Consider the following 7500-nt stretch of genomic DNA (forward strand, 5'->3'; position numbering starts at 1 on the left):
AACCATGTCGACAGCTGAGAACTGTTCTCTAACCAATAGAAGGTGAAACTTCTGTATGTGAAAAGGCAATTTGAGCGAGATTTCTTAGCAGACTAGTATTATGTTGTTTCTAGTAGGCGAAAGCCGAAACATCAACATGTGAAAATCTGATATTAAATCCTCAATCATTTTCCCTAGTATTATACAGCTACTAGTAGCCGTAATTGGTCAGGGAAACATTGTTGACCGGTGAAACTTCACATGGGAAAGACACACAAATTACTTGACAAAACAATAAGTATTATGCTGTTTCTAGTATGCGAAAGCAGAAACATCAGCATGTGAAAGTTGTGAAGTTGAAAAGTTTTTGTGTTGAGTACGGTGTTGTTACTAGTAACCATGTCGACAGCTGGAAAGCTGTTCTCTAACCAATAAAAGGTAAAACTTCTGTATCTGAAGAGGCGGCGTGATTGAGATTTTTAACAGACTAGTATTATGTTGTTTCTAGTAGGCGAGAGCCGAAACATCGACATGTGAACATCTGGTTTTTAAATCATGAGTCAATTCTCCCTAGTATGATACAGTTGTTAGCCGGTATTGGTAACAGTAGAACAGAGATTTGGAGGGCAAAACCTGCTCATGGGAAATGCTCACAGAGCGCTATCTACCAGTACACATAGTATTATGCTGTTTCTAGTACGCGCGAGCCGAAACATCAGCATGTGAAATGTGTAATCGTGGGTAACTCTAAGTGTGTAGAGTACTGTGTAGTAACTAGTAGCCATGCCAAAGCATGCATTGAAACTCTTCGTGATTTAAAAAGCTCAAAGCAAGATTGACGAGGCCGCAAGGCTATGTCTTTCTAAATTCGAACAAATCGAAAGATTGTTCAAAGTACAATTAAACTGATTGATCCTGTCAGTTGCCATATGCTTGTCTGAAAGACTAAGCCATGCATGTGCAAGCGAAGCTTGAAAAAGTGGAACCGCGAATGGCTCATTAAATCAGTTACTATCTATTAGTTGATTTGCAAGCTAAATGAATAACTGCGGTAACCCTGCAGCTAATGCATGCTGATTGTCCGACACTGTCGGAGACTTTTACAAGACTACACCGGGTGATTTGCTAAGTACAGACACATCCCGTGATGAGTCCTAGTAACTGAAAGATCCCAGATAGCTTCGGCTTGGGGACGGAACTTCCGAATTTCTGACCTATCAACCTATGATGGTAGTGTAACGGACTACCATGGTTGTGACGGGTAACGGGGAATCAGGGTTCGATTCCGGAGAGGGAGCCTTAGAAACGGCTACCACATCCAAGGAAGGCAGCAGGCACGCAAATTACCCACTCTCCGCACGAGGAGGTAGTGACTAGAAATAATGATATGAACCTTTATGGTTTGTAATCAGAATGGAATGGACTTAAAAGCTCCATTGATGAACGAGTAGAGGGCAAGTCTGGTGCCAGCAGCCGCGGTAATACCAGCCTCTACAAGCGTATGCAATAGTTGCTGCGTTTAAAAAGCTCATAGTTGGATCTGTTTGAGTAGAACGGCAACATGGTCTTCAGTTAAATCTGTTGACTCGTTCCGCTCATCCTTCGCATCGAAGAAATAGTTTGCACTTAAATGTGACGAACTGTGGAAACGGTGTTTTCACCCTGAGAAAATTAGAGTGTTCAAAGCATCCTTTGGGATCGAATAATAAAGCATGGAATAATGGAGAATGACCCGCTACTCGATTGATGCCGGTTGGCTGAGTGCGGTAATGATTGAAAGGAACAGACGGGGGCATTTGTATTGCTACGTTAGAGGTGAAATTCTTGGATCGTGGCAAGACAAACTACTGCGAAAGCATTTGCCAAGAATGTTTTCATTAATCAAGAACGAAAGTCAGAGTATTGAAGAGGATTAGATACCCTCGTAATTCTGACCATAAACTATACCAACCTACAATTTGTCAAAGTCGATCTTGACTTGGCAAGAGATTAACCGGGAAACCAAAGTTTATTGGTTCCGGGGGAAGTATGGTTGCAAAATCGAAACTTAAAGGAATTGACGGAAGGGCACCACCAGGAGTGGAGCCTGCGGCTTAATTTGACTCAACACGGGAAAACTCACCCGGTCCAGACATCTTAAGGATTGACAGATTGAATATCTTTCATGATTATATGGGCGGTGGTGCATGGCCGTTCTTAGTTAGTGGAGTGATCTGTCTGGTTAATTCCGATAACGAACGAGATCTTCTCCATCTAAATAATGAAATTCACTATATGTGAATTCAAACACTTCTTAGAGGAACTATGCGGAATTAAATACCGCAGATGAAGTGAGGCTATAACAGGTCTGTGATGCCCTTAGATGTTCTGGACTGCACGCGCGCTACACTGTGTACTTTTAGATTGAGTACTCAGCCCTTGGTCCGAAATGGACTGGGCAATCAGAGAAAAGTACAGCGCTTCAAGGGGATCGTCTGTTGTAACTTGCAGACGTGAACCAGGAATTCCTGGTACTTATGAGTCAACAACTCATAGGGATTACGTCCCTGCCCTTTGTACACACCGCCCGTCGCTACTACTGATTGGATAGTTAAGCAAGAATTGCAAATTCCTACTGTTGGGACTTCGGTCTCCGGCAACGGGATGAAGCGGATCGAGCTTAATTGTCTAGAGGAAGTAAAAGTCGTAACAAGGTTTCCGTAGGGGAACCTGCGGAAGGATCAGTGATTGATTCCTTCGGGCATGGCTGCTGGTAGAGGCCATGTCTGTAGTGCGCATGACGCTCTGTCGCTAGAGATTGCTTGGCAACCAATCTCGAATTATGTATCGAGCTCAAAAACTACTTGTGTGGATACATAGTTCAGCAGTCATGGCAAGGGACTGCTTAAAGGGAGACTAGTTAGCAAAAGCAGCCTAGCAGAACTGCAGCTATCTAGATCTCAGAAGCTGGGTTATAGAAGCCCAGCTATAGACTTGTGAATGAGAAAGGCCTAAAAAGGTCCACAAGTCGCGTGGTTAGAACCGACACGCAAAAATCCCAGCGAGTGACAGAGCGTTGCGCTGTTCAGTGGGAAAGAGTTGAGCTACTCGGGGCGCCCACTGAACTTGCTCCGAGCCAAAGGCTCGAAAAAACACAGCTTAGCCTCAGATCCTTTACATAGAAGGCTAGCTAAAATAAACTTACCTTGGACGAGGGTAAAGTTTAGTCAGTTCTTAGGGGAGAGTAATCCACAGCTTCTCGCCCTCTGAACATTCTCCCAGATATGTAGGTCTGGGAGAGTCTCCTCCTGTTCTTCGGAATCTGGAGGTAGACAAAGACAGTACGATACGATCTTGCATCGGGATGACTAACCGATAATGATCATAATCTGACAATTTTTCCGGCTTGAGGCACCGGAGTCAGATTAAAGACACATACTGAACTAAAGGCGTATGTGCAAAGCTTGTCGGAGTGTAGAGAGTCAAGCTGAGTTGACTCGTCACGTGGTGATGACAACAGCCATGTGCAAAACACTCACAACTTTATCGTCTATGTGGAAAAGGTTGCTAACAGCGCTCTCTATGAGAGGCCCTCGCATATAACTATACGAGGAAAAGGCGATAGAGTTGTTTGAATGTGGGGCAGGTTCATCGACAAGCTAAGTTGATCACATTCTTGTTGTGGCATCCTACTAGAATTGGTCACGGTCTGCACCAACTCTCCCCAAGTTGGCCAGACTTAAAACTAGAAATAAGGTTTGCAGCTATGTGAACCTAGAAACTGTAAAGGAGTTGAAAGAACTTAAAGGAATTGAAAGAGGCCTTGAGGTATATCCTCTTGGTAAAGACCCACAAAAGCTCACAAAAGTGGCTTCGAAGGGCAAAACTGGTTCATCCAAAACAATTGGAGAGCTTAAAGCAGAACCAATTCGAATGAAACACTATTGGTGAAACTTCATCATGAGAACGTCACAAGCTGATCACGCTCTATGATATGACTAGTATTATGTTGCTTCTAGTAGGCTAAGCGCAAGCCGAAACATCAACATGTGAAAGTCGTAGAATTTTGCAATCAAACTGTGGCTAGTACTGTGATGTTACTAGTAACCTGGTGTTCCGTCATATGGCCAAGAGAGCATTTGAAGGCGAAACTTCTGCATGGGAAAGCTGCATCATGATCAAAATTTTATATCGAGTATTATGTTGACGTTAGTAGGCCTTGGCCGAAAACGCAGCATGTGAAAGGTATAGATAAAAGTTATTGTTGCAGTCAGTACTGTGTAGTTACTAGTAGCTGGATTTAAGCTCAAAATGAGACACTGTTGGTGAAACTTCATCATGAGAATGTCACAAGCTGATCAAGCTCTATGATATGACTAGTATTATGTTGCTTCTAGTAGGCTAAGCGCAAGCCGAAACATCAACATGTGAAAGTCGTAGAATTTTGCGATCAAATTGTGGCTAGTACTGTGATGTTACTAGTAACCTTGTGTTACGTCATATGGCCAAGAGAGCATTTGAAGGCGAAACTTCTGCATGGGGAAGCTGCATCATGAACAAAAGTTTATATCGAGTATTATGTTGACATTAGTAGGCCCTGGCCGAAAGCGCAGCATGTGAAAGGTATAGATAAAAGTTATCGTTGCAGTCAGTACTGTGTAGTTACTAGTAGCTGGATTTAAGCTCGAAATGAGACACTGTTGGTGAAACTTCATCATGAGAACGTCACAAGCTGATCACGCTCCATGATATGACTAGTATTATGTTGCTTCTAGTAGGCTAAGCGCAAGCCGAAACATCAACATGTGAAAGTCGTAGAATTTTGCGATCAAATTGTGGCTAGTACTGTGATGTTACTAGTAACCTTGTGTTACGTCATATGGCCAAGAGAGCATTTGAAGGCGAAACTTCTGCATGGGGAAGCTGCATCATGAACAAAAGTTTATATCGAGTATTATGTTGACGTTAGTAGGCCCTGGCCGAAAGCGCAGCATGTGAAAGGTATAGATAAAAGTTAGCGTTGCAGTCAGTACTGTGTAGTTACTAGTAGCTGGATTTAAGCTCGAAATGAGACACTGTTGGTGAAACTTCATCATGAGAACGTCACAAGCTGATCACGCTCTATGATATGACTAGTATTATGTTGCTTCTAGTAGGCTAAGCGCAAGCCGAAACATCAACATGTGAAAGTCGTAGAATTTTGCAATCAAACTGTGGCTAGTACTGTGATGTTACTAGTAACCTTTTCTTACGTCATATGGCCAAGAGAGCATTTGAAGGCGAAACTTCTGCATGGGGAAGCTGCATCATGAACAAAAGTTTATATCGAGTATTATGTTGACGTTAGTAGGCCCTGGCCGAAAGCGCAGCATGTGAAAGGTATAGATAAAAGTTATCGTTGCAGTCAGTACTGTGTAGTTACTAGTAGCTGGATTTAAGCTCGAAGTGAGACACTGTTGGTGAAACTTCATCATGAGAACGTCACAAGCTGATCACGCTCTATGATATGACTAGTATTATGTTGCTTATAGTAGGCTAAGCGCAAGCCGAAACATCAACATGTGAAAGTCGTAGAATTTTGCGATCAAATTGTGGCTAGTACTGTGATGTTACTAGTAACCTTGTGTTACGTCATATGGCCAAGAGAGCATTTGAAGGCGAAACTTCTGCATGGGGAAGCTGCATCATGAACAAAAGTTTATATCGAGTATTATGTTGACGTTAGTAGGCCCTGGCCGAAAGCGCAGCATGTGAAAGGTATAGATAAAAGTTAGCGTTGCAGTCAGTACTGTGTAGTTACTAGTAGCTGGATTTAAGCTCGAAATGAGACACTGTTGGTGAAACTTCATCATGAGAACGTCACAAGCTGATCACGCTCTATGATATGACTAGTATTATGTTGCTTCTAGTAGGCTAAGCGCAAGCCGAAACATCAACATGTGAAAGTCGTAGAATTTTGCAATCAAACTGTGGCTAGTACTGTGATGTTACTAGTAACCTTTTCTTACGTCATATGGCCAAGAGAGCATTTGAAGGCGAAACTTCTGCATGGGGAAGCTGCATCATGAACAAAAGTTTATATCGAGTATTATGTTGACGTTAGTAGGCCCTGGCCGAAAGCGCAGCATGTGAAAGGTATAGATAAAAGTTATCGTTGCAGTCAGTACTGTGTAGTTACTAGTAGCTGGATTTAAGCTCGAAGTGAGACACTGTTGGTGAAACTTCATCATGAGAACGTCACAAGCTGATCACGCTCTATGATATGACTAGTATTATGTTGCTTATAGTAGGCTAAGCGCAAGCCGAAACATCAACATGTGAAAGTCGTAGAATTTTGCGATCAAACTGTGGCTAGTACTTTGATGATGCTTGTAGCCAACCGAATTGGTTGAAAAGCCCAATAAGTAAGCTAACTTGGGAGAGCTTGTTGGAAACCAAATGCTACTAGATTGGTCCAAATACATCCTTCAACAGGGGATCACTTGGCTCGCTTTACGAAGAGGAGCACAGCTATATGTGTTAATTCGGTATGAATCGCAAGATTTGTTTACCGACCTCTCTAACGCAAAAGGCGGTCTCGGCTTCGGCTGTTGACTGCGTCCGATTCAGGGTTATATAACTCTCGATTGAACACATTGATGTTCTATTGTTGGTGCTTCCAATAAAATTGGAACACTTAAAGCAGAACCGATTCAAATAATAGCATTCTGATCAATGATTGCATTCCTTGATCAAGAACTGCTGGAGTCATTGTGATGGCGAATTTTCTTCATAAGAAAATTGCAAAGAGACGGAACTTAATGAGACTAGTATTATGTTGTTTCTAGTAAGCGGAAGCTGAAACAGCAACATGTGAAAATCAAGTTTTGTTCAATGATCTCGAGGCGATAAGTACTATGAAGCAACTAGTAGCCTAAGCATGACTCAGATTTGAGACAGTCAAAAAGACTGGCGAAACTTCTTCACATGAAAGTTACATAGAGAACTACAAATGTATACAGCGAGTATTATGTTGTTTCTAGTAGGCGAAAGCTGAAACATCAACATGTGAAAGTTGTCTGCAAACTGTAGAACGATATGTGATTAGTACTGTGCTGTTACTAGTAGCCAGTCTGACTGTAGAAGCCAAGACAAAGGGAAACTAATGCATCTGAAAAGGACAAGTTATGGAAAGGTATGCACGATAAGTATTATGTTGTTTCTAGTAAGCGGCAGCTGAAACATCAACATGTGAACGTCGTTGTGTACAGTAACCTAGAACTATATAGTCCTTAGTAACGTGCATTTACTAGTACCTGTAATTGGTATTCAGACTCAGGCAGTTTGGAATAGTTTGGCAAAGATGCACCAGAGAAAACTGGGATTTGATACAGAAATTGTTGAATACAAGTATTATGCTGCTTCTAGTAGGTTGAATCCGAAACATCAGCATGTGAAAATTGAAAACATTTCTGGTTCGAATTGTCACAAGTATTTGGTGATCTGAGTAGCCAAACTCACTACAACGCCAATTGAAGGCAAAAATTCTCAACGGGAAAAGCT

The 7500-nt window shown here is 42.1% G+C and overlaps 1 pseudogene; it reads left to right on the forward strand.

Annotated features, from left to right (window-relative positions):
* Positions 1–6420: 6420 nt before the first annotated feature.
* LOC142357450 (5.8S ribosomal RNA) lies at positions 6421–6572 on the forward strand (annotated as a pseudogene).
* The last annotated feature ends 928 nt before the right edge of the window (positions 6573–7500 follow it).

The sequence above is a fragment of the Convolutriloba macropyga genome, unplaced genomic scaffold (genome assembly GCF_964194025.1).
Source record: "Convolutriloba macropyga unplaced genomic scaffold, txConMacr16.3 SCAFFOLD_4003, whole genome shotgun sequence".
NCBI lineage: Eukaryota > Metazoa > Xenacoelomorpha > Acoela > Convolutidae > Convolutriloba > Convolutriloba macropyga.